The 23,107-nt window shown below is 47.4% G+C and overlaps 1 long non-coding RNA gene, 2 other non-coding genes and 2 pseudogenes across 4 annotated transcripts; 2 read left to right on the plus strand and 3 right to left on the minus strand.

Annotated features, from left to right (window-relative positions):
• TRNAK-CUU (transfer RNA lysine (anticodon CUU)) lies at positions 1-73 on the plus strand. Its single transcript has one exon. It is a non-coding gene; the product is annotated as a tRNA-Lys (tRNA).
• Positions 74-745: 672 nt separating this feature from the next.
• On the minus strand, positions 746-1,360 carry LOC144325029 (proteasome maturation protein pseudogene; annotated as a pseudogene).
• Positions 1,361-12,707: 11,347 nt separating this feature from the next.
• Positions 12,708-14,849, minus strand: LOC144325163 (uncharacterized). 2 transcript variants are annotated; one of them, XR_013390482.1, is made up of 3 exons: positions 14,751-14,849; positions 13,374-14,647; positions 12,708-13,270 (listed from the first exon to the last, which is right to left on the minus strand). It is a non-coding gene; the product is annotated as an uncharacterized LOC144325163 (long non-coding RNA). The 2 variants fall into 2 exon arrangements; XR_013390483.1 differs by having other exon boundaries at positions 13,374-13,830; positions 13,936-14,849.
• A 5,996-nt stretch (positions 14,850-20,845) lies between these two features.
• On the plus strand, positions 20,846-20,918 carry TRNAK-CUU (transfer RNA lysine (anticodon CUU)). The gene has a single exon. It is a non-coding gene; the product is annotated as a tRNA-Lys (tRNA).
• A 675-nt stretch (positions 20,919-21,593) lies between these two features.
• LOC114582533 (proteasome maturation protein pseudogene) lies at positions 21,594-22,251 on the minus strand (annotated as a pseudogene).
• Between the last annotated feature and the right edge of the window lie 856 nt (positions 22,252-23,107).

A 23,107-nucleotide genomic window follows, 5' to 3' on the forward strand; every position in this document is an offset into this window, starting at 1 on the left:
TCCTGGATAGCTCAGTCGGTAGAGCATGAGACTCTTAATCTCATGGTTGTGGGTTCAAGCCCCACGTTGGGCAAAAAGATTCCTGCATTGCAGGGGGTTGGACTAGATGACCCTTGGGGTCCCTTCCAGCTCTAAAATTCTGTGATCCCTTCTATGCCCATATACTCTGAGACTGAAGGTTTAGTTGTACCTGTTTCTTTCCAGTCCGATTTCCCCCACGCGGTCTGGAGTGGACTCCCTTATTTCACCCCCAGACACTTTTCAAGAATTGTTCCACTAATTCTTTGAATTCTCTCTCCTTATTTTGATTTAATTTGGGAAGTTTTCTCGCTCTGGTGAGAGTCTTGGAGGCTGATGCGCTGATCTCTGCCTCTAGTGCCAGGGCTCATTTCCCAAATTGCAAGAGCTCGAACTCTTCAGAGCTTGCGTTGCCCCAGCGGGGAGCTTGGGTTTTTGTGTGTGTGTTTGCAATTATAGAAAATTTTATTCAGTGTTTTTAAAAGATGGCATGTCAAGTCATCAAGCACAAGGAAAGAAGAATTAAACAGCAAATACCTGGGTTATATATGGCAAAGAACAAGAACATTCAATCTAAAGTGTCCCCTTTCTATAGACTTTTTAATGTCTACTGTTCCACAGTTGCAGACATGAAACAGTAATTGCCTTGAATAGAGATATTTCCTGATTTTTTAAAAAATTACCCAGTTACAAGACATTACTGACAGTAAACACAGAACAAAAGTAATATATTTAAGTATTTAATAGAACAAAAGTAATATATTTAAGTATTTAATGTGCCTTGTTTTCATCAAGGTAGGTAATAATATGGTTTAATATGGTTTAATTGTACCTACAGGGACACAGGTAAGAAACATTTCCATGAACAGAAGGATGGAGTACGTGCGCATTATAAGAAACCAAGTTTGTGTTCAACCAAAAGATGAGGATCCCCCATTCCTTCACTCTGTGCCGGGTCATTCAGAACATCCTCAAAACCAATGCAGTCACAGTTGCCTTTCCAGATATCCAGGGACAAGTTAGAACTAGGAAGGAAAGGAAAATGCTGGAGCAGCTTCACTGCTTGGAATTCCATCTGCAGCTTCAGCGGTGCATGCAGCCCTCAGAGTAGACAAATTCATCTTATCTTGATTTAGCAACAACAAAATTATCCGGTGTGTCCAAAGGATGAACAGGGAAAAGTTCGCTCTTCACATTTGTAAAGCCTCTATTTATCACATCACAGCTTTCAAATGCTCCAGCAGCTGAAAAATCAGAAACTGGAATACAGTCCTTCAGTTGAGATCCAAACGCTCTGGAATTCATCTTTCCACCGTCACCCAATGCCTCTTCCTTCTGCCAGCCGGCGGGGAGCTCGTTGACGGCATCGCCGGGGAATCCTCAAGCTGTTCCTTTTTATTATATTGTCCATGGTCAAGGACAATGGGAACTGTAGTCAAGCAACCCCTGTAGGAAGGCCCCCAGTTCCCAAACTCATCTTATTAGTGTAAGCCTTTTTTTCAGAACTGCCTCCACAGCATGAACACTTCCGCTCAACTTGTAGAGGGTTGAAAAGCAGAGTCCCGTGCCCAGCGGAAGGATGAGGAGTACGTGCTGCATACTCTATATTGCTTTATTTATAGTTCAAAGCTGGTATATTACAGAAAGACATCTTGCCTCTGCCGGAGCAGAAAATGCATCCTCTCTCCTCGACAGCTCGGAGAGAATCACGAAGTGAAACTGCAAAGAACAGTGAAAAACAGGAAACCAGTGTACGTCACATCCAGTCTCCCTTTCCCGTGAGAAACTCCAACAGTACAGACTGTGGAATGTAAACACCTGTCTCGTGACAAGCCCTCTCGCTGCACAGTGAAGGAAAGCAGAAACCAACATCCTCCCCCTTTCTGTGAACATCACTGGGCAGCGTGTTCGTACAATATCAGTACAAACCCAACTTCTGCACATAGGTACAGTGTTGATCCCTTGATACAATCTTGGACAATACATCAGCAGGAATTTCATTACCTGGCATATAGGACACCGTTACGAGTCCCTTCTGAATACATTCCCTAGCATGCTGCAACTTTAATTGCAAGTGCTTCGTGCTTTGCTTACAACCTTCAGACTTCAGCAAAGCCAAACATGCTTTGTTGTCCTGGTAAACCTGCATTGGACATTTGACAGGAATTTTCATATCTTTGCACAATTGTACCAACCATTCACAATCCTTAAGTGAATAAGACAGTGCATTCAGTTCGGCTTCACAAGTACTTAAGCTAACTGTTGTTTGCTTCTTGCATGACCAATCAAACAGACCTTGATTGTACATGTAGCAAACTCCAGACGTACTTTTCCTGTCTGTAGTGTCACTTCCAAAACTTGCATCTGCAAATATTTCAAGACCACCAGACTTCTGATTGTTAAATCTCAGTCTGTAATGCATAGTGCCTTTCAAATACCGCGCTATGCGTTTCAGAGCTTTCCAATCCTTGACACTAGGATTGTTGACTTGTCTGCTTAGCAAATTACAGCTAACAGCAATGTCTGGTCTTGAACATCTGGCAATGAAGTTTAGCTTGCCTAGCACACTTCTGTACAGTGTAGTGTCAGAAAATGCTTCTTCAGTGTCATCTACCTGATAACCTGTTGTCATCGGTGTGTCTACAGGGTTAGCATCCATCAGATTTAGTTTGCTTAACACATCAGCAATTTTTCGTGACTGGTGTACTAGAATGTTACCATCTTGATCTCTCTCTATTTCCAGAGATAGGTAGTTGTTTACCTCACCAAGATCTTTCATGTCAAAGTGCTCTTTCAGTTGAGCTAGGGCGTTATTGTACATTGCGACATCTTTCCAAAAGAATAATAAATCATCAACATAAAACAAACAGTACAGTTTCTTTTGCCCCTCCTCTTTGACAAATACACATGGATCAGCTTTCCCTTGCTGAAAACCTAGACAAAACAATACTTCAGTGAGTTTTGTGTGCCAACACCGTGCACTTTGTTTGAGACCATAAAGGGATTTCTTCAGAGCACAAACAAATCCCTGTTTTACCTGTACGCCATCAGGTGGAAGCATTTAAAGTGATTCATCTAGAGATCCGTACAGAAAAGCTGTATTAATATCATGGTGACTAATGTGTAGATTTTCCTCTGCAGCTAGCTTGAGCATAAGCCTAATGCTTTCATACCTCACTGTGGGTGAGTAGGTCTCGTGATAGTCTTCACCTGGTACCTGTGCAAAACCTCTGGCTACCAATCTGGCTTTGTGTCTGACTATCTTGCCATTTTGATCTGTCTTCGCTTTGACGACCCATTTGCTTCCAAGCAGTTTCATTCCTGGAACTACTGGAACTAGCTCCCATGTTTTGTTCCTTTCTAAGGAATCAAGCTCAGCCTTCATGGCATTTAACCATGGCTCAGCTTCCTTTGAATCCAAACCCTGGATTTCTTGGAAACTTGAAGGTTCAAATACCTTCTTGGAGCTTTTAACAGCTGTTACTGCTATCGTAGCAAACTCATCAGCAAATCTCTTTGGAGGTCTGCCTTTTGTGGCTCTCTGTGACCTACGAATTAGCCTTAAGTCTTCAACACTCTCCTCTTCCTTCTTAGGAGAAAAACGACCTACTGTGAACAATGGTTCCTCCAATTCTTGATCAGAGCTTTCAGAGGGTCGCATAGAGGCTTTCGCACTCTTGAAATCCTCTGAATCACCCGATTCAGTTTCAGATTCAGACTCAGAACCTTCATCAGTGGGTGTGGGTTGTTGTGGTTGCTTTTGACTATCCTCAGTCTCATCACCGTCATCAGGATAACATTGGAAAATTCCCACATTCTCCCCCCACTTTGCATTGTACTCAACACTTCTCGTGAGCTTAATTGTCTTAGAGTCAGTCATCATTATTCTGTAAGACCCTTTCTGATAACCTAGAAAGATACCATGCAATCCACGCTTGTCTAACTTGGAATTTTGTGGTGAGTGAACCCACATGTCAGAACCAAAAATTTTCATGTGTTTGATGTATGGCTTCTTGCCAAACATCTTCTCATAGGGGGTACAACCAATCGCTGAAGATAACCTGCGATTGTAACTGTAAACAAAACACGAGAGAGATTCGGCCCAATAACTCTCTGGAAGATTGGCATCATGCAGCAAGGTTTTTAACCCTTGAAGCAATGTCTGATTTGCCCGTTCCGCAAGTCCATTCTGCCATGGCGAGCGAGGACTAGACAAATCGTGTTGAATTCCTTTCTCAGTCAGAAAAGCTTCAAACTGCTGAGAAGTGAATTCTCCCCCGCGATCACTGAAAAGAGTCTTTATCTTCTTACCATGCACATTTTCCAACCAAGCACAGAATTCCTTGAACCTAGGAAAAGCCTCTGATTTCTGCTTGAGATTGTACACAAAAATGTATCTAGAAAATGCATCAATGAGAACCATGAAGTACCTATTTCCACCCAAAGAGGGTGCTAGTGGTCCAACCAAATCTGCATGAACAACCTGGTATGGTTCCGTAGCTTGCCTACTAGACACCTTACCTTTCGCAGCCATTTTCACCTTGTTTGCTGCGCATGCTTTGCACTTCATGTGGTACCTGCAGGGTTTAATAGTCATACCTTCAACCAAGGCAGGCATTTTAGATACTGCCTCAAAATGCAAATGACCAAATTTTCTATGAAAATCGTGAATACATTCTGCATGCAAACTTTTGTTAGAACCTGCAATGCAACAAGTGTCATCCTGCACAACATCATCATAATACAAAACAAACAAACGATCAACATATTCAGCATGCAATACATAATCATTTTTCTTTGTGATGATGCACTTCTTGTTCTTGAAGGAAACGTCAATGTTCCGCTCATTCAGCTGTCCAACACTGAGCAGATTATGTTTGGCGTCTGGCACGTAAAGCACATTCTGTATCGATAAGTCCAAACTGTGAAGAACAACAGTTCCGTAGCCTTTACTTGGAATAGTGTGGTCATCCGCCTGGTGAATCGCACCTTCCTGCGGTGTAAAAGACACAAACAGTCTCTTGTCGTTGCACATGTGGTGGGTCGCCGCTGAATCAACAACGAAGAAAGATCTAGACGTCTTCTGGACCTCTGCAACCTTTGGAGTGAAGCGTGAAACCATAGCCTTGTGCTGCGTTGTCCTAGACACCGGACCTTTGCCTTTGCCTCGGCCTTTTCCGCGCGATGAGCTTTCGCTGCGCTGCTCTGTCTTGGCCCTGGGATATCTGCATTCCCTCTTCATATGGCCTAGACGTCCACACGAGTAGCATTTCACTGCCTTCAAAGCTTTGGCGCCATCTGGTGGTTCCACTGCACTATGGGACGACGTCTGTGAAGACTCCCCCTTGCCCATGCAGCTAGCACCCCGGCGATCTGCTTCATTCTGAATCACGGCAGTAACAAAGTCCACTGTCAGCTGAGCAGTTGGCTGCACAGCAATCTGGGTTGCAACAGACTCCCAACCTGAACCCAAAGATTGTAGTATCATGAAAGAATACACAGCCTCTGGAAAGTTGAGTCCTCTCTGTTGCAGCTCATGTCTCAGATTTTGCATCTCCATCAGATGTAAACGCACATCTCCACCTTCAGCAAGAGCCATATTATGCAGCTTGTTGAAGTAAAACATAGTGGATCCAGCTTCTGTCCTTAAGTGAGCTTCTCTCAAAGCGCCCCAAATTTCTCTGGCTGAGGTCTTATCACGCAATAGACAGAGCTCTTCCGGGGATACTATCAATGTAAGAGTTCCCCTTGCTTTGGAATCCTTAGCTTCCCATGCATCTGTAACTGGAGCTGGGGGGGTTTCTGTAATCACCTCAAACAAACCCTCTTTCCGCAGAATTGCCTCTGCATACAGAACCCAGTCCGCATAATTTTTCTTGTTGAGCTTAGGAATCCCACAAGCATCCTGAAGGGCCATCATGACTCTGGCATTAGCCTTCAGCGTCATATATGCTGCTTTAAATCTTGCTGCGTCACTGCTGCAGCTGCTTTATTCCAAAAGCGCACTTAAAAGTTACTTTCGATTTCCCCAGCATAGTAACTTGTGCCTGGGAGCCTTTTGCCTATTCCCGGCAAAACGGCTTTGAAAGTTCAAAGTCCAGCCATAAAGCCATTAACTAGAAGCTGGCAGGCTGCCCGGAGCAGTAGCACATACCTCATCAATCACCTTTACGCGCAGAGCAGATTCCGATCCGATCTGTCCCTCTGCATTCCGATCCTTTGCCGGCACTCCGATTCGACTTCTGGAGCCCATAACCACGTGTTAGTGTAAAGCAGAGTCCCGTGCCCAGCGGAAGGATGAGGAGTACGTGCTGCATACTCTATATTGCTTTATTTATAGTTCAAAGCTGGTATATTACAGAAAGACATCTTGCCTCTGCCGGAGCAGAAAATGCATCCTCTCTCCTCGACAGCTCGGAGAGAATCACGAAGTGAAACTGCAAAGAACAGTGAAAAACAGGAAACCAGTGTACGTCACATCCAGTCTCCCTTTCCCGTGAGAAACTCCAACAGTACAGACTGTGGAATGTAAACACCTGTCTCGTGACAAGCCCTCTCGCTGCACAGTGAAGCAAAGCAGAAACCAACACTCTGCACCCTATGCAAATCTTTCCTTCGTCTTATGTGTTCTATTTATAAGGGCGGCTTCAGCAGCAGCCACAACAGTGACGACAGGAGATCCTGGAAGAAAGAAGCAGGGGAGAACTTGACACTAAGAACTGCTTTGAGGGGAGAATCCCTGAACATGTGAATGGGCTGTCACAGACCAAACGCCAGGGAGAGAACGTCCCCTCATCCGCCCATCCAGCTGTCACACCCACCCCAGGGAATTTAAGCCCATCCCGCTGCAGAGCTCAAAAGAGCCGTTCTTTGGCAGGAACAATCAGATGACTATGAGATGCAGCAGAAGAGCATCTCTGACTGCATGGCTTTAAAAGAGGACTTCCTGTTTGTCTGCCATGGCGATCGCCTGTGCCAATTACACTGGAGCCCTTCTGTGCTGGTAATAGAAGATAATATGGGAGTAATTATCCTCCCAACCCCCCTGGGGTTGGGGGGGGCTCTCCACCTGCAGATCGTCCGATACCTGCTGCCTGTCCAGAAGGAAGAGGGGGCAGGGGAAGCTGGGTGTACACCGCACGGCTGTGGCAACTCTCCACATCATCTTCTCTCACCATCTCTTCTCTCCACATCTCTTCTCTCGCCATCATCTGACAGGCATCCCTCTTGCAGGCCACTATAAGACTTGCATGCAAATTTTTCTGACATCAAAGTGATGGACTATATGACACTGGCTGAGATGACCGGCAGAATCCGCGATCAGGGGAAGGAGACAGCGGAAGAAGAATGGAAGAAATTTAAAATTTATCTTAAGGACTACTATAAACTTGATGAATGTTAGAATGTTGAGGTTATGAGAAAGAAAGGGTGACAGTGATATAAGATTAGACTGAAGGAAAGATTAAGAGGACAGAGGTTTGACAGAAATATTTAGAAGTTGCTAAAAAACTTTGGACATTGGGATGCAGAAAGGGGAGATATGGGGGAGTCTGTGAAACAAGGTTTAGGGAAAAAAAGGTTATGAAATTATACACGTTTGTATGTCTTTTTATATGTTTGTATTGTTTTAAAAATATTGTAAAACCAATAAAAAAATTTTTAAAAAAAGAACAACAAATTTTTCTGACATCAGCTGGCAAACTGATGTCAGGTGCCAGGATGCTGGGTTGTCAGGGAGCTCAGTAAATAGATATAAAATCGGGGGGGGGGGGTGTCAAAGTGTGCTGGGATGAGGCCCCTGTGGGTCAGGCCAGAGGGTGCTGTTGGAGGGGGGGGTGTTTGTGCCTCCCCTTGTTCTGCATCTTGCTCCCCTGGCCCTTCCTTTGGCTGCTTGATGGTAGAGTTGGAAGGGATGCCAAGGGTCATCTAGTCCAACCCCAGACAATGCCAGGATCCTGCCCACTGCCAGCCCTGGCTGGGCTCCAAACTCCGACCATCCTCTTACCAGCCAGATGCACAGACCCCTTGCAATTCTGCCTGGGCTGGAGAAAGGGGAGAGAGATTTGCTCTCTTTCCCTCAGGACAAGGATATGAGAGCCACACCATGCAGCCCTGTCAATATCTCAAGGGCCGTCAGAGGAAGGAGGGAGGAAGCTTGTTTTCTCCTGCTCCAGAAGCCCTCAGGACCTGAAGCCATGCCTTCAAGCTAGAAGAAAGGAGGTTCTGACTCAACTTCAGGAAGAACTTTCTGACAGCAAGAGCTGTTTGACAGTGGGAAGAAATCCCTTGGGAGGTGGTAGACTCTCGTTCCTTGGAGGTTTTTGAGCAGATGTGGGATGGCCATCTGCCATGGATGCTTGAGCTGAGATTCCTGCATTGAGGGGTTGGTCTAGATGACCCTCGGGGTCCCTCCTAACACTACAATTCTATGATCCTATGATTTAAAGTGCATCCAATGAGCATTTAAAGCACTTGACGTCCCCCAAAAGATCCTGGGCATTGCGGCTTTCCTCTCGCAGAACTACAATTCCCAGGATCATTTAGGGATCATTTCCTCACCACATACCATTATCCTGGACCCCTTTCAAATCCCCAGTCTCTATTCACACCGCAGGGCAATGAAGAAGGACTTCTTTTGCATTTCCAGTTAGGCTTTCCTTGTCCTTGAAATGTTTCTTAAAGGCCCTTGCTTGGCCAGGTCCTTTTGCACAGGCTAGCCCAGGAATTCCTCTGCAGCTTCTATTTCTCCCTTCACATCCCAAATAATCCCAAACCCCACCATTTATTAATCTCTAGGCTTTAGTGGGATTCCCCCATCAATCTATAACAATATTGCGGCTAAGGTCATTCTATTCGGATTCCCAGGGAATGTCAAGCAGGGAGGGAGGGGGGAAGAGAGAGTGTGGAATTCTGGGGGAGAGTGACGATTGGAGGAGGCTTTGAAAGGGAGTTTGAATGTTGGTGGGGAGGCAGTTGAGAGTCAGTTGAGAGCGGTGGGTTCTGGAGGGAGGAGGTCAGTTGGGCTGGGCAGCTCTTCAGCTTAGGACCAGTATGAGAGTCACCATCGCCCTCATTTGATGGTGGCCAAAAAGGAACAGAGACGCAGAGAGAGGGACTGTGAGTCTCCTGTGGAGGCCGGGGAATATGGCAGTCCCATGCCCAGCGAAGAGGGGCTCTGCCAGCTGCCCAGAAACAGTATTTCCCTATTTAGGAGGGCCACGGAGCCAGGGCTTGGCTTGTATTCCTAATGCCCAGATACCTCACAGCACCCTCTGAAAACACCTGGAAAGCAGCTTTACAGACCTGGGCTTTGCCTGATTATCATCTTCCCAAGCAAGTTAGAAATGTAATCCTGGTGGTCAACAAAAGAGGTTTAAAGACTCTCTCAAGGCTAATCTAAAGAAATGTAGTACTGTAAACAAACGCTGGCCTGTGAGTGCTCCAGTTGGAGAACAGCCTTTACAAAACGGTGTCGTGAACTTTGAAGACAGTCGAACTCAGGGCAAAAGGGAGAAACAAGAGGAAGGCACGCTTGGCAAACACTGTCATCAACTCCCACCCAGAAACCTATGTCCCCACTGTGGAAGGACGTGTGGATCCAGAATTGGCCTCCACAGTCCATTATGGACTCACTCTTAAGACCATGTTCGTGGAAGACAATCTTACTTGGCTACGAGTGATCGCCAAAGAAGAAGATGATAGATTTGGGTTCTACAGCCAATTTCACGGCCTTCATGGAAAATCCTTCTGGGAAGATGCTCCCCCTCCCCCCAGTTGGTCCATCACTTCCACCATTGTGCTCCCCAAATGCTGGCACCCACCCAGCAGGTGGAGGCGCACCTTGGGGAGTGGGATAGTGTCATGGGGCAGGAATCTGCTTCACCTGCTGAACAGCAGCCTGAAGGGTAAAAAGGGGGAGTGACTTCACCTGTTGCTTCAAGGACTCCAAGAAGAAAGTGCTGATGAAAACCAGCTGGCTCCAGCCTTCTTAAGCAGAGCTCGCAGTAGCAGTCAGAGAAGGCAGAGAAGGAAAGAAAACAGCTTGTTTCCTTTTTAACACTATTTATTATGAAATATTATTTGATCATTGGCATATCGAAAGCAACCAGTTGCTCTAATTTCTTTGTTTAGTTTTAACATGTGCCAGTCATGCTGCTCTCCGCTTTCAGGGAAGGGCACATTCAGACAGCAACCAGGACATCCGTGAAAACATGCAAGGCACTGAGTAGCATAGATTCCCCCAGCGACATGGAAGGACTTTACAATCCAGAAAAGCCAGACCGAAATGTTACAGAATACTGAGTTTGGCTCTTGTCTATCAGCTTGGGAAGTGGCGACGAAGACCATTCTCTGGAAGTGTGGCCCTATGGAAATATTAATCTGAATTTTCAGCATTAAGCCTTAGTCCAGAAGTCACCTTGAGACCTGCTTACTCACATCAAAGTTCAAATGTTGAGAGAAGTGCTTAATCAAGGAGCTGGTGCTTGTGATCGCTCTTTCCTGTTCATATATTTTGGGAGTCAATCCAGAAATGCAAGTCTGGAATGCCACAGATGACGGAGTTTTGCTATTGTCCATCAGCTTGGGAAGTGGCGATGGAGACCATTCTCTGGAAGCGTGGCCCTGTGGAGGAATCCACTTCTGGACGAGACCACCTCTTTTCTCCTCTCATGCAAGAAGGTTCTTCCATTCTCTGTTGACACTCAACTTGTAGGGTGTTCTCCTAGCCCCATGGAAATCTTTCCTTCCTCTTACCTGTTCTTTTTATAAGGGCGGTTTGGGCAACAGCCACAGGGGACAGTGTTCCTACGACTCCCCAAACATGTTTCAAAAGGACCCCTTCTTTCCTTCTGCCCCAGTGCCTGAGGGTCCTCACGTCTCTCCAGGGATTTGGCCAGAACAAAGTACACCCACTGGCAAGGGTGTCTGGCCAGCTGGCCCAGGGAAGGAGGGGGACAGAACAAGCACACCTGCCAGGCTGCCCATGCCCACGTCACCGCTGGCTGCCAACGATCACTGCTCCTGCCTGGGCACATAATGGCCAGACCCCTGGCTTGGAAGGAGGGGGCGAGGGGGTGGGGCAAGACAGGCCTGCTCCCCCCCCCCACTCCAGCACTCAATTGGCTTTTCCCCCTACCTGAACTCTGAGCCTTTCCACACTTTGCCTCCCTATGGGGGTCTTTGTCCTTCCCTCTGTCCCAGTACCTCTGGGGTGAGAGGCCTTTGTCTGGGCTCCAGTCCCTCCCGTGATGCAGCGGCTCCCAGGCTGAACCTTCTCCTCCCTGCAAAACAAACGGAGACATCAGCAGGTGCCTGGCTCCCAGCCACTCTAGCCCCAGTCTGGGGCAGGAGGGGGGGGGGACCTGGGAAGGGGCATTTCCTCCTACCTGATCTTATTAGCTGCCCCAACCTGAACTCCTCCGTACGGGCGTCTGGGCTTCGTCCCGGCCGGCTTGGCACAGAGGCAGCAACCCAAGTCTTCCCCGGCTCCGGAATAACTCTTTTGATGGGTGGAAACCTTGGCTGCTACTTCTGCACCAAGTAGGGCCGGGAAGGAGCCATGCCCGCACGGAGAACGGATGGAGGGTGAGGCAGGCGAGGATCAGGGGCCAGGAACCGCCGTGATGGTCTGTTGTTCTTCGTCCCAGGAGCAGGCGCTGGAGCCTCATTCCTTGAGGTGTGGTCCTGTGGAGGAAGCAGGAAGCATCTGATGAGAAGGGGCTGGGGCGGCTGAAAAACTACTGCCCCATTTTTGATGACCCCCCAAAAGAAGTTCCACAAGGACCCCTTCCTGCTGCCCCAGTACCTGATGTTCACCACGTCCCTCCAGGGATTTCGCCAGTACGATGTAAACGTTGGGGAAAGGCTCCCTCCCTACAGAGAAAACGGAGGAATCAGCAAGCGCCTGGATCCCAGATGATAGCACCAGTCTGGTGCATGAGGGAGGGGGGGGGACATAGGAAGGAAGCATTCCTAAAATATGGGGCACTCAGTTGGCATTTCCACTTACCTGAAGTGGGAGCCTTTCCCCCCTCGTTCTGGCGGGCCTCTCGCCTGAGGAAGAAACAAGCTGTTATTCTGATTGCTTGGAGGAGTTCCAGATAAATATATAGATGATAATATTTATTATTATCATCTGTATATCTAGAGATATTTATGGACATATTTATGAGCCCATTTTGTGCCCCACCCCTCACCTGCGCCCCTGTTGGGGGCCCACCTCACCACCCCCTAGCTACGGCCCTGCCTGTACCACCCTAGAATTTGGCACCCCTCCCGCATTGTTTTAGCCCCCTCTGCAGCATGGTGCCCAGCGTGAGCGCCACTGTCGTGCCATCCTAAATCTGCCCCAGCGCAGCCTTGGCAAAGGATCCCACTCCTTGTCCTGGCCAGGTGGACCACAGAGAAACCCTCTCCATAAAACTATAGGGATCTCTAAATCGGGCCTTCCTCCTCCAGCTGGCAAGATCACTGGAAACACTTCCCCTGCCACACAAGGTCACAACATAAATCCGGATTTTGGTGGGTTTCCCTGCACCGCTGGGCTGCTGCTGGGCTGGTTGCGGCTTCCCCAAACCACGTCCCTGTGAAGGAAGAAGGATATTGTACTCTCTAGGGGACAGGGGTCCCGTGGGCCATCTCCAGTGATTTCCTTCTGGGGCACATCACCCTCAATATTTTCTCTCCCCCCCCCCCGCCAGTCTGCCTTCCCAGCTCCCTCCCTTCCTCACTCTTCCTTCTTTCCTTCTCCTGTTTGGCACAGAGCAGCCCGGCAGCCCCCCATGGGCAGGCAAGCCAGTGGAGGCAGGGCCCTTCTGCGGTGGAGACATAGGACCCCTGGGGGGGAGCAGCCCCCCAACTTCTGTAGGGACAGCCTGAGTGCTGGCGAGGGTGTCTGGTCAGCTGACCCAGGAAAGGAGGGGGACAGAACAAGCACCCCTGCCATGCTGCCCATGCCCACGTCACCACTGGCTGGCAACGATCACTGCTCCTGCCTGGGCACATAATGGCCAGACCCCTGGCTTGGAAGGAGGGGGTGAGGGGCTGGGGCAAGACAGGCCTGCTCCCCCCCCCCCACTCCAGCACTCAATTGGCATTTCCCCCTTCCTGAACTCTGAGCCTTTCCACACTTTGCCTCCCTATGGGGGTCTTTGTCCTTCCCCCTGTCCCAGTACCTCTGGGGTGAGAGGCCTTTGTCTGGGCTCCAGTCCCTCCCGTGATGCAGCAGCTCCCAGGCTGAACCTTCTCCTCGCTGCAAAACAAACGGAGACATCAGCAGGTGCCTGGCTCCCAGGCACGATGGCCCAGTATGGGGCAGGAGGGGGGGGGACCTGGGAAGGGGCATTTCCTCCTACCTGATCTTATTAGCTGCCCCAACCTGAACTCCTCCGTACGGGTGTCTGGGCTCTGTCCCGGCCGGCCTGGCACAGAGGCAGCAACCCAAGTCTCCCCCGGCTCCGGAATAACTCTGGAGGTGTTCTTGATAGGGGGAAACCTTGGCTGCTGCTTCTGCGCCAAGTAGGACCGGGAAGGAGCCATGCCCACATGGAGAACGGACGGAGGGTGAGGGAGGCAAGGGTCAGGGGCCGGGAACCTTCATGATGGTCTCTCATTAATAATTCTGGCGCTGGAGCCTCATCCCTGGAGGTGTGGCCCTGTGGGGGAAGCAGGACATCATATGAGAATGGGCCTCTGATGGGCCAAAAACTATGGAAGGACCCCTTTGTTCCCTCTGCCCCAGTACCTGAGGGTCGTCACATCTCTCCAGGGATTTGACCAGAACAAAGTATATGTTGGGGAAAGGCTCCCTCCCTGCAAAGAAAACAGAGACATCAGCAAGCGCCTGGCTCCCAGCCACATTAGCCCCAGCCTGGGGCAGGAGGGGGAGGAACCTGGGAAGGGGGCATTTCCTCCTACCTGATCTTATTAGCTGCCCCAACCTGTCCTCCTCCTTACGGGCGTCTGGGCTCCGTCCCGACCAACCTAGCACAGAAGCAGAAACCAAAGTCCCCTTCCTCTCTGAAATAACTTGAGAGGCTGTTTTAATGGGAGGAAACTTTGGCTGCTGCTTCTGTGCCAAGTAGGACCGGGAAGGAGCCATGCCCACATGGAGAACGGACGGAGGGTGAGGCAGGCGAGGGTCAGGGGGCCGGGAACCTTCATGATGGTCTGTTGTTCTTCGTCCCGGGAGCAGGCGCTGGAGCCTCATCCCTGGAGGTGTGGCCCTGTGGGGGAAGCAGGACATCATATGTGAATGGGCCTCTGATGGGCCAAAAACTATGGAAGGACCCCTTTGTTCCCTCTGCCCCAGAACCTGAGGGTCATCACATCTCTCCAGGGATTTGACCAGAACAAAGTATATGTTGGGGAAAGGCTCCCTCCCTGCAAAGAAAACAGAGAAATTATCAGGTGCCCAGCTCCCAGCCACGCTAGCCCAGTCTGGGGCAGGAGCGTGGGGACCTGGGAAGGGGCATTTCCACTTACCTGATCTTTGCAGCTCTCCCCACTTGGCCTCCGTACAGGGGTCTTTGTCCTTCCCCCTATCCCACTAGCTCTGGGGTGAGAGGCCTTTCTCTGGGCTCCAGTCCCTCCCGTGATGCAGCGGCTCCCAGGCTGAACCTTCTCCTCGCTGCAAAACAAACGGAGACATCAGCAGGTGCCCGGCTCCCAGCCACTCTAGCCCCAGTCTGGGGCAGGAGGGGGGGACCTGGGAAGGGGGCATTTCCTCCTACCTGATCTTATTAGCTGCCCCAACCTGAACTCCTCCGTACGGGTGTCTGGGCTCCGTCCCGATCGGCCTAGTACAGAAGCAGAAACCAAAGTCCCCTCCCTCTCTGAACGATGTTTTAATGGGATGAAACTTTGGCTGCTGCTTCTGCGCCAAACAGGGCCGTGAAGGAGCCATGCCCGTATGGAGAAGGGGCAGTGGGGAAGAGGTGCGAGGGTTGCCAGCCGGGAACCGCCGGGATGTTCTCTCGCCCTTCATCCCGGGAGCTGGAGCCTCATCCCTGGAGGCCTGGCCCTGTGGGGGAAGCAGGATACAGTATGGGCTCTCATGTGAATGGGCTCTCACTGTCTGCAGATTCCCCAATTATTGCATCGCCACACCATTACAGTGGTGTTGGAGGCCCAGTGTTGTCCCAGAGGATACATATGGGAAATGCCAGGGAACCCAGAAGTTTGAACTGACAGATCCTGGCTTCTGTCTTTCAGCTGGACTCAGGGACCACCCTGGACCCTCAGCCTTTCGCTGTTGCCTCCTTGCCTCAAATTAAGAGTTTAAGGAACCTCTTTTCAAAAGGTCACGCGCAGTGATGGTGCAAAGAAATAATACAAAAGAAATCTCACTACGCTCCTGCCCTGTGCAAGCTAAAGCCTGCTAGAGATCTTTCCCTTGAAACCAAAGGCTGTGTACCCACCATACCTTTGGGGCTCATCCCCACTTCCCCTTGGGTCATGTGCCCAGCAAGCTCAGGTGTGTTAACAGATTTGCTCTTTGCTAGACCGGCGAGCCTAGTTTGCAAAAGTCAGCCCAGGAATTCCTTGTCTGGCATAGTTGTGCAGCCTGTACTTTCATTGATATCCCAATTAATCAAAAATCTACCTTTTGTGTATTTCTGGGGTTTGGGGGGGGTCTCTGGCAAATGTATAACACTATTTTGCCTGCACAGTTTTTAATGCCACTATTGATGTGAACCGATGCATGATTTATAAAGTAAATAAAGCTTATTTTTAAAGTTCCCAGGTTGATGCCTGATTCTTTCTTAAGTGGGGCAAAGGGAGGGAAAGCGGCTAGCTTCATAGCTGGACTTACTCAGAACAAGGTTTTGCAGCCAGATTCCTATCCTTCTATGTTTGCTGTCAAGGATGGAACTTTCAAACTCTGTTTTTAAAGAACCAGGAGGCAACCCTTCTTTAGGTATACAGGACCCACACTGTGAATGGTGCTTGCAAACGTACTGGGAGCCACATCTGCTTTTTAGAACAGGGATGAGGAACCTGCAGCTTGCTCACGCCCATTTCCTAGGAACCGGGATTGGGAAGTTGAAGTGCTTCTTCTAACAGGATGATTGCAGGGAGAAGCAGTGCTTTTCTTCTTCTGGACTTCTGGAATTCCAGCACCTTAATTTTTTTATTTTATTTTTTGCCCAACTTTCCCCTGCTTTCCCCTTTCTGGCTGAGAAAAGAACCCCCCCCCCCCCGTCAATGCAGCTAAGATGGCTTGCTGCTGCGTGCCCAGGGAAGGGCCGCCCTTGCCTGCTGCAGCGGACACCTCGTGTGTAAAGAGAGGGATGCAAGAAGAAGCGGTCAGCTTCTGGGATGCTGATTCCTGGACGTCTTGCAGCTGTGTGGATGCAGGAACTGGTGGGCAGGAGCCCTGGTCCATTTGTGGGAAAGAAATAAAGCTGCCATTTGGGGATATCTTTATCAGCACCACCCGCAATGTCACAGCATGGTGAATAAGACTTGGGAATACCCAGGAATGTTTCTCTGGGTAAACTGGAGGGGAAGCAGAGTAACAGGGTGGGGTGCAGTGGGGAGGGAAAGTGGGCATGATGGCAAAGCTCAAAATTGATGCAGGACTGCAGGAGCTATAATGCAGACTTAAGATGAGCATCGTTTTAGGGAATTCAATGTGTTATATAATAGAATAGAATATATAGGAAACAAAACAACCAATTTGGGCAACATCTGGAGGGAAAGGGTGAATCTCCCCACCTGGTGACACAGCTAAGATGGCTCGCTGCTGCATGCCCAGGGAAGGGCCGCCCTTGCCCGCTTCAGTGAACACCTCGTGTGTAAACAGAGGGATGCTGATTGGGAAGCAGTGGAAAAGCTCTAAATTGGTGCAGGATTGCAGGAGGTATCATGCAGTCTTAAGATGAACATCATTTTATAATAATAATTTATTATTTATACCCCGCCCATCTGGCTGGGTTTCCCCAGCCACTCTGGGCGGCTTCCAAAAAAATATTAAAATACTGTGATACATCAAACATTAAAAGCTTCCCTAATTCCCTAAATTATGGAATTAAATGTGCGATACAATACAATAAAATACAGCATATACGAAGCAAAAGCAATTTGGGCACCATTTGGGGGGAAAGGGTTGTTTTCAGTCCTGATCTGGAGGCTTTCTTCTACTTGGAAATAAATCCCAACAGTTCAATGGAGTTTCCTCCCAAGTAAAATATGCATGGATTTGGGGCTTCAATGGCTAAAGCCATTTGTGTTTGTGGAAATACTTCTGCCTTGAGACCGTCCAGAGCAATTGCTGGTTAGTGTAGGCTAATAATAATAATAATAGTTATTTGTACCATGCCCTGGTTGTGCTCTCTTATCACTCTCCACACCAAACAATCTCTGAGTTTCTTTCAAGTGTCGCCCTACTAGTGATTGTGCAAAAACATTTAACGCCATTTTAAAACTGCCAAGAAAAGATGGTTGGGGATCAAACTGAGCCCATCTGCATAACTCCTTTTGCAGAACGTTCTGATTCTGTTCAGATGCATTGTAAGTTTGTTCCGTCTGGGCATTCCAAAGATGTGAAAGCCCCACCCACAACCCCACAACCCCCAAAACTCTTATTCAGTAACCTGTCTGGTGTCTGAGACTTTATCAGGCGTTGTCCATACAATTTCAAGTTTTCAAAGACCACAAGGACTAGAAATCTGCCTTTTATTTATTTATTTATTTATTTATTTATTTTTAAAAAGGTAAGATTAGCAGGAAGCTGGATTTTGTACCCTATTATACCTTCTGTTGGGATGCGGGTGGCGCTATGGGTTAAACCACAGAGCCTAGGACTTGCCGATCAGAAGGTCGGTGGTTCCAATCCCCGCGACGGGGTGAGCTCCCGTTGCTCGGACCCTGCTCCTGCCAACCTAGCAGTTCAAAAGCACGTCAAAGTGCAAGTAGATAAATAGGTACCACTCCAGCGGGAAGGTAAACGGCATTTCCGTGCACTGCTCTGGTTCGCCAGAAGCGGCTTAGTCATGCTGGCCACATGACCCAGAAGCTGTACGCCGGCTCCCTCAGCCAATAAAGCGAGATGAGCGTCGCAATCCCAGAGTCGGCCCCGAGTGGACCTAATGGTCAGGGGTCCCTTTATACCTTCTGTAGTTTTTGTTGTTTTGTACATCAGTTGCAACATGAACACAATTCTACACAGACACACACAATGGCAAGGCATGTTGTTTTAAAATCCTAATGTGCCTGCCAGATGGTGGTGTTTCAAAAACATCCGAAAGTGCAACATGCTGCATGTGCATCAAACCCTTGTCTTTTTTTCTGTTCTTCCCTCATTGAAGAACTCTTCATAGTCTTGGGATTTCACTTTTGGCGGATTTTGGCAATGAACTCTCAGCACTGGCAAGTGCATGCAGAACTGCTGGCATTATTCAGAACTGGGCATTATCCACAAATGATCCTGTATGATCTAATACCACAGTTGCTGAATAATAATAATAATAATAATAATAATAATAATAATAATAATAATAATAATTTATACCCCGCCCATCTGGCTGGGTTTCCCCAGCCACTCTGGGCGGCTTCCAACCAAATATTAAAAACAACACAGCAATTGTTTGTATGCAGACATAGAGCCAAAAAATATAGCCACCAAGCGGTGCATAGTGAGCATCAAGTGAGGCTTCACACAACCGCTTAGCCACGTAATAGCAATGGGTGCAAATCGGGGACAGGAATTGCAATTTCCCAATTGCATGCTGTAGCTCCAGCAGGTCAGGTGAACCTGTGTTATCCCTGCAATTACCTGTGCTCTCCCTGTGCTAACAGAGCAATTGAAAGGAAAGCTTTCTGGGCTGTGTACAACAGACAGAACATAAAAATGCAGAAATACACAGCATCCTTATTTGCAGTGGGTGAGGTGCAGCCATGGCATAAATCTCCACCAGCTGGCCTCCTTTTTAGTTGTTTTCTCGCTACGTCATCCATCAACAGCTAGAAGCCAAGTCAGGAGAGTAGTCAGGGGAAGAGAGACCAAGGATTTGGAAGGAAGAGGGACCTCAAGCAGTTGTGGAAGTTGTGCTGGGACTCATTGGGTTGCCTCACGAGTCTGGATAATGCATTATTTTTGAAGAGGATACCTGGATTAATCAAATCAAATACCTTTCTTGGCATCACAGTCTAAAACATTTCAAGTCACTGGGATAATTAAAAGGACAGGGGTGAAGCTGTTGAGGGTCATAAGGTCACATTGTGATCGTGTGCACTTAGGTATTCTGCTTCTCCCTGCCTGCTCCCTGAAAGGATGGACCTTTTGGGTAAGATTGTGGCTAAAAAGGAGGCTACTAAAAAAAAAATGGAAATTGCAAGAAATACCGACAATAGAAGAATGGCAGATGAAGATGATGGACTTTTCGGAGCTGGCTGACCTGACTGGAAGAATCTGCGACCAGAAAGAGGAGGAAACACAAGAAGACTGGAAGAAATTTAAGAAATATTTAGTGAGATACTGTAATATAAGATAATTCGAAAATCCCTAGAAGTAACAGATTAGGCTAAGGGATAGAAAAAGATTAATAATAAAGATTATTATGGATGGCAATTGGAAGTAAGGTTAAGAAGTTTGTAATGAAAGAAAATACTGATGTTATAAATATGAAATTGGGAACTGCTAAATATGTAATTTGATGAAATCCAGATTGGAGGGTGTCGAGGAAGTCTTTTAGCAATGTAAATACACCAGGGTATAAGAAGGGGGGGAAATCTTCTTTTATTTTGTGTGTTTTTATTAAGTTTTTATGTTGTGTCAAATGTAATGTTTTTCTTTTGTGTTTTTGTCTATGTGTTATAAGAGAAAACTTATAATAATTTATTATTATAAATTATTATTATTATTATTATTATTATTATCATTATTATTATTATTATTATTTAAAAAGGAGGCTACTTAAGCAGTGATATCTTTGTCCCGATCTGCCAGGAGAAACCTCATTTGACTTCTTCTCGGAGTTCTAGGCTGGAAGTCCAACATTTTGCTCAGCATCAGTTGGTGAGGTCTGCTGTGTCAAGAGCAATCTAAGAAAATGTGGTCCATTGAATCAATACCTGGATTATAAGTACGCCAAATTGAACACTCATGACCTGATACGTTATTATCAAGCTGCGTCACAAGCTGGACACGGAGCTGCTTTCAGAATATCACCAAGGTGAGTAGCATAGCATTTTGGATCAGGGTGTCACAATCTCAGAAGTGTCAATTCGGAAAGCTGAATTCAAGGGACACGATAACTGAAACCAGCTCTGGCCACGTGGTGGCAGCAAAATACACTTTTTGAAAGCACCTGCATTTCATCCTATGATGGATTGTCACTAACTAAATGAATACTTGTTACAGATAGGTAGCCGTGTTGGTCTGCCATAGTCAAAACAAAAAAAATTCCTTCCAGTAGCACCTTAAAGACCAACTAAGTTAGTTCTTGGTATGAGCTTTCGTGTGCATGCACACTTCTTCAGATACACACTGTATCTGAAGAAGTGTGCATGCACACGAAAGCTCATACCAAGAACTAACTTAGTTGGTCTTTAAGGTGCTACTGGAAGGAATTTTTTTTGTTTTGATGTGTATCTGAAGAAGTGTGCATGCACACGAAAGCTCATACCAAGAACTAACTTAGTTGGTCTTTAAGGTGCTACTGGAAGGAATTTTTTTTGTAAATGAATACTTGTCATTTGAAAGGCTTCAGAAAGGCAAGAAGCAGGTTTTAATTTTTGTTGGGGATCTATCAATACCAGCCTTGGATTGCATTAGATAAAAATTTTACCTGGACATGTGCTGAGCTCCATTGCAGAACAATCATCCTGGATAGCTCAGTCGGTAGAGCATGAGACTCTTAATCTCATGGTTGTGGGTTCAAGCCCCACGTTGGGCAAAAAGATTCTTGCATTGGAGGGGGTTGGACTAGATGACCCTTGGGGTCCCTTCCAGCTCTAAAATTCTGTGATCCCTTCTATGCCCATATACTCTGAGACTGAAGGTTTAGTTGTACCTGTTTCTTTCCAGTCCGATTTCCCCCACGCGGTCTGGAGTGGACTCCCTTATTTCACCCCCAGACACTTTTCAAGATTTGTTCCACTAATTCTTTGAATTCTCTCTCCTTATTTTGATTTAATCTGGGAAGTTTTCTCGCTCTGGTGAGAGTCTTAGAGGCTGATGCGCTGATCCCTGCCTCTAGTGCCAGGGCTCATTTCCCAAATTGCAAGAGCTCGAACTCTTCAGAGCTTGCGTTGCCCCGGCGTGGAGCTTGGGTTTTTGTGTGTGTGTGTTTGCATTTATAGAAAATTTTATTCAGTGTTTTTAAAAGATGGCATGTCAAGTCATCAAGCACAAGGAAAGAAAGATTAAACAGCAAATACCTGGGTTATATATGGCAAAGAACAAGAACATTCAATCTAAAATGTCCCCTTTCTATAGACTTTTTAATGTCTACAGTTCCACAGTTGCAGACATGAAACAGTAATTGCCTTGAATAGAGATATTTCCTGATTTTTTAAAAAAATTACCCAGTTACAAGACATTACTGACAGTAAACACAGAACAAAAGTAATATATTTAAGTATTTAATAGAACAAAAGTAATATATTTAAGTATTTAATGTGCCTTGTTTTCATCAAGGTAGGTAATAATATGGTTTAATATGGTTTACTTGTACCTACAGGGACACAGGTAAGAAACATTTCCATGAACAGAAGGATGGAGTACGTGCGCATTATAAGAAACCAAGTTTGTGTTCAACCAAAAGATGAGGATCCCCCATTCCTTCACTCTGTGCCGGGTCGTTCAGAATATCCTCAAAACCAATGCAGTCACAGTTGCCTTTCCAGATATCCAGGGACCAGTTAGAACTAGGAGGGAAAGGAAGACGCTGGAGCAGCTTCACTGCTTGGAATTCCATCTGCAGCTTCAGCGGTGCATGCAGCCCTCAGAGTAGACAAATTCATCTTATCTTGATTTAGCAACAACAAAATTATCCGGTGTGTCCAAAGGATGAACAGGGAAAAGTTTGCTCTTCACATTTGTAAAGCCTCTATTTATCACATCACAGCTTTCAAATGCTCCAGCAGCTGAAAAATCAGAAACTGGAATACAGTCCTTCAGTTGAGATCCAAACGCTCTGGAATTCATCTTTCCACCGTCACCCAATGCCTCTTCCTTCTGCCAGCCGGCGGGGAGCTCGTTGACGGCATCGCCGGGGAATCCTCAAGCTGTTCCTTTTTATTAAAAAAGCCGGGGGGGAAAGGATAGTGGTCAAGGACAATGGGAACTGTAGTCAAGCAACCCCTGTAGGAAGGCCCCCAGTTCCCAAACTCATCTTATTAGTGTAAGCCTTTTTTTCAGAACTGCCTCCACAGCATGAACACTTACGCTCAACTTGTAGAGGGTTCTCCGCACCCTATGCAAATCTTTCCTTCGTCTTATGTGTTCTATTTATAAGGGCGGCTTCAGCAGCAGCCACAACAGTGACGACAGGAGATCCTGGAAGAAAGAAGCAGGGGAGAACTTGACACTAAGAACTGCTTTGAGGGGAGAATCCCTGAACATGTGAATGGGCTGTCACAGACCAAACGCCAGGGAGAGAACGTCCCCTCATCCGCCCATCCAGCTGTCACACCCACCCCAGGGAATTTAAGCCCATCCCGCCGCGGAGCTCAAAAGAGCCGTTCTTTGGCAGGAACAATCAGATGACTATGAGATGCAGCAGAAGAGCATCTCTGACTGCATGGCTTTAAAAGAGGACTTCCTGTTTGTCTGCCATGGCGATTGCCTGTGCCAATTGCACTGGAGCCCTTCTGTGCTGGTAATAGAAGATAATATGGGAGTAATTATCCTCCCAACCCCCCTGGGGTTGGGGGGGCTCTCCACCTGCAGATCGTCCGATACCTGCTGCCTGTCCAGAAGGAAGAGGGGGCAGGGGGAGCTGGGTGTACACCGCACGGCTGTGGCAACTCTCCCAAGCCGGCACCACAAGCAGAGAACACCTGCTTTTTAAGATAAAAATTTGGACTTAATTAACAGGCATGCCCTGAACCAGCAGAGACAAAATGACTTGCTAATTTAATC

Source organism: Podarcis muralis, chromosome 13 (genome assembly GCF_964188315.1).
Source record: "Podarcis muralis chromosome 13, rPodMur119.hap1.1, whole genome shotgun sequence".
In the NCBI taxonomy this organism is placed as follows: domain Eukaryota; kingdom Metazoa; phylum Chordata; class Lepidosauria; order Squamata; family Lacertidae; genus Podarcis; species Podarcis muralis.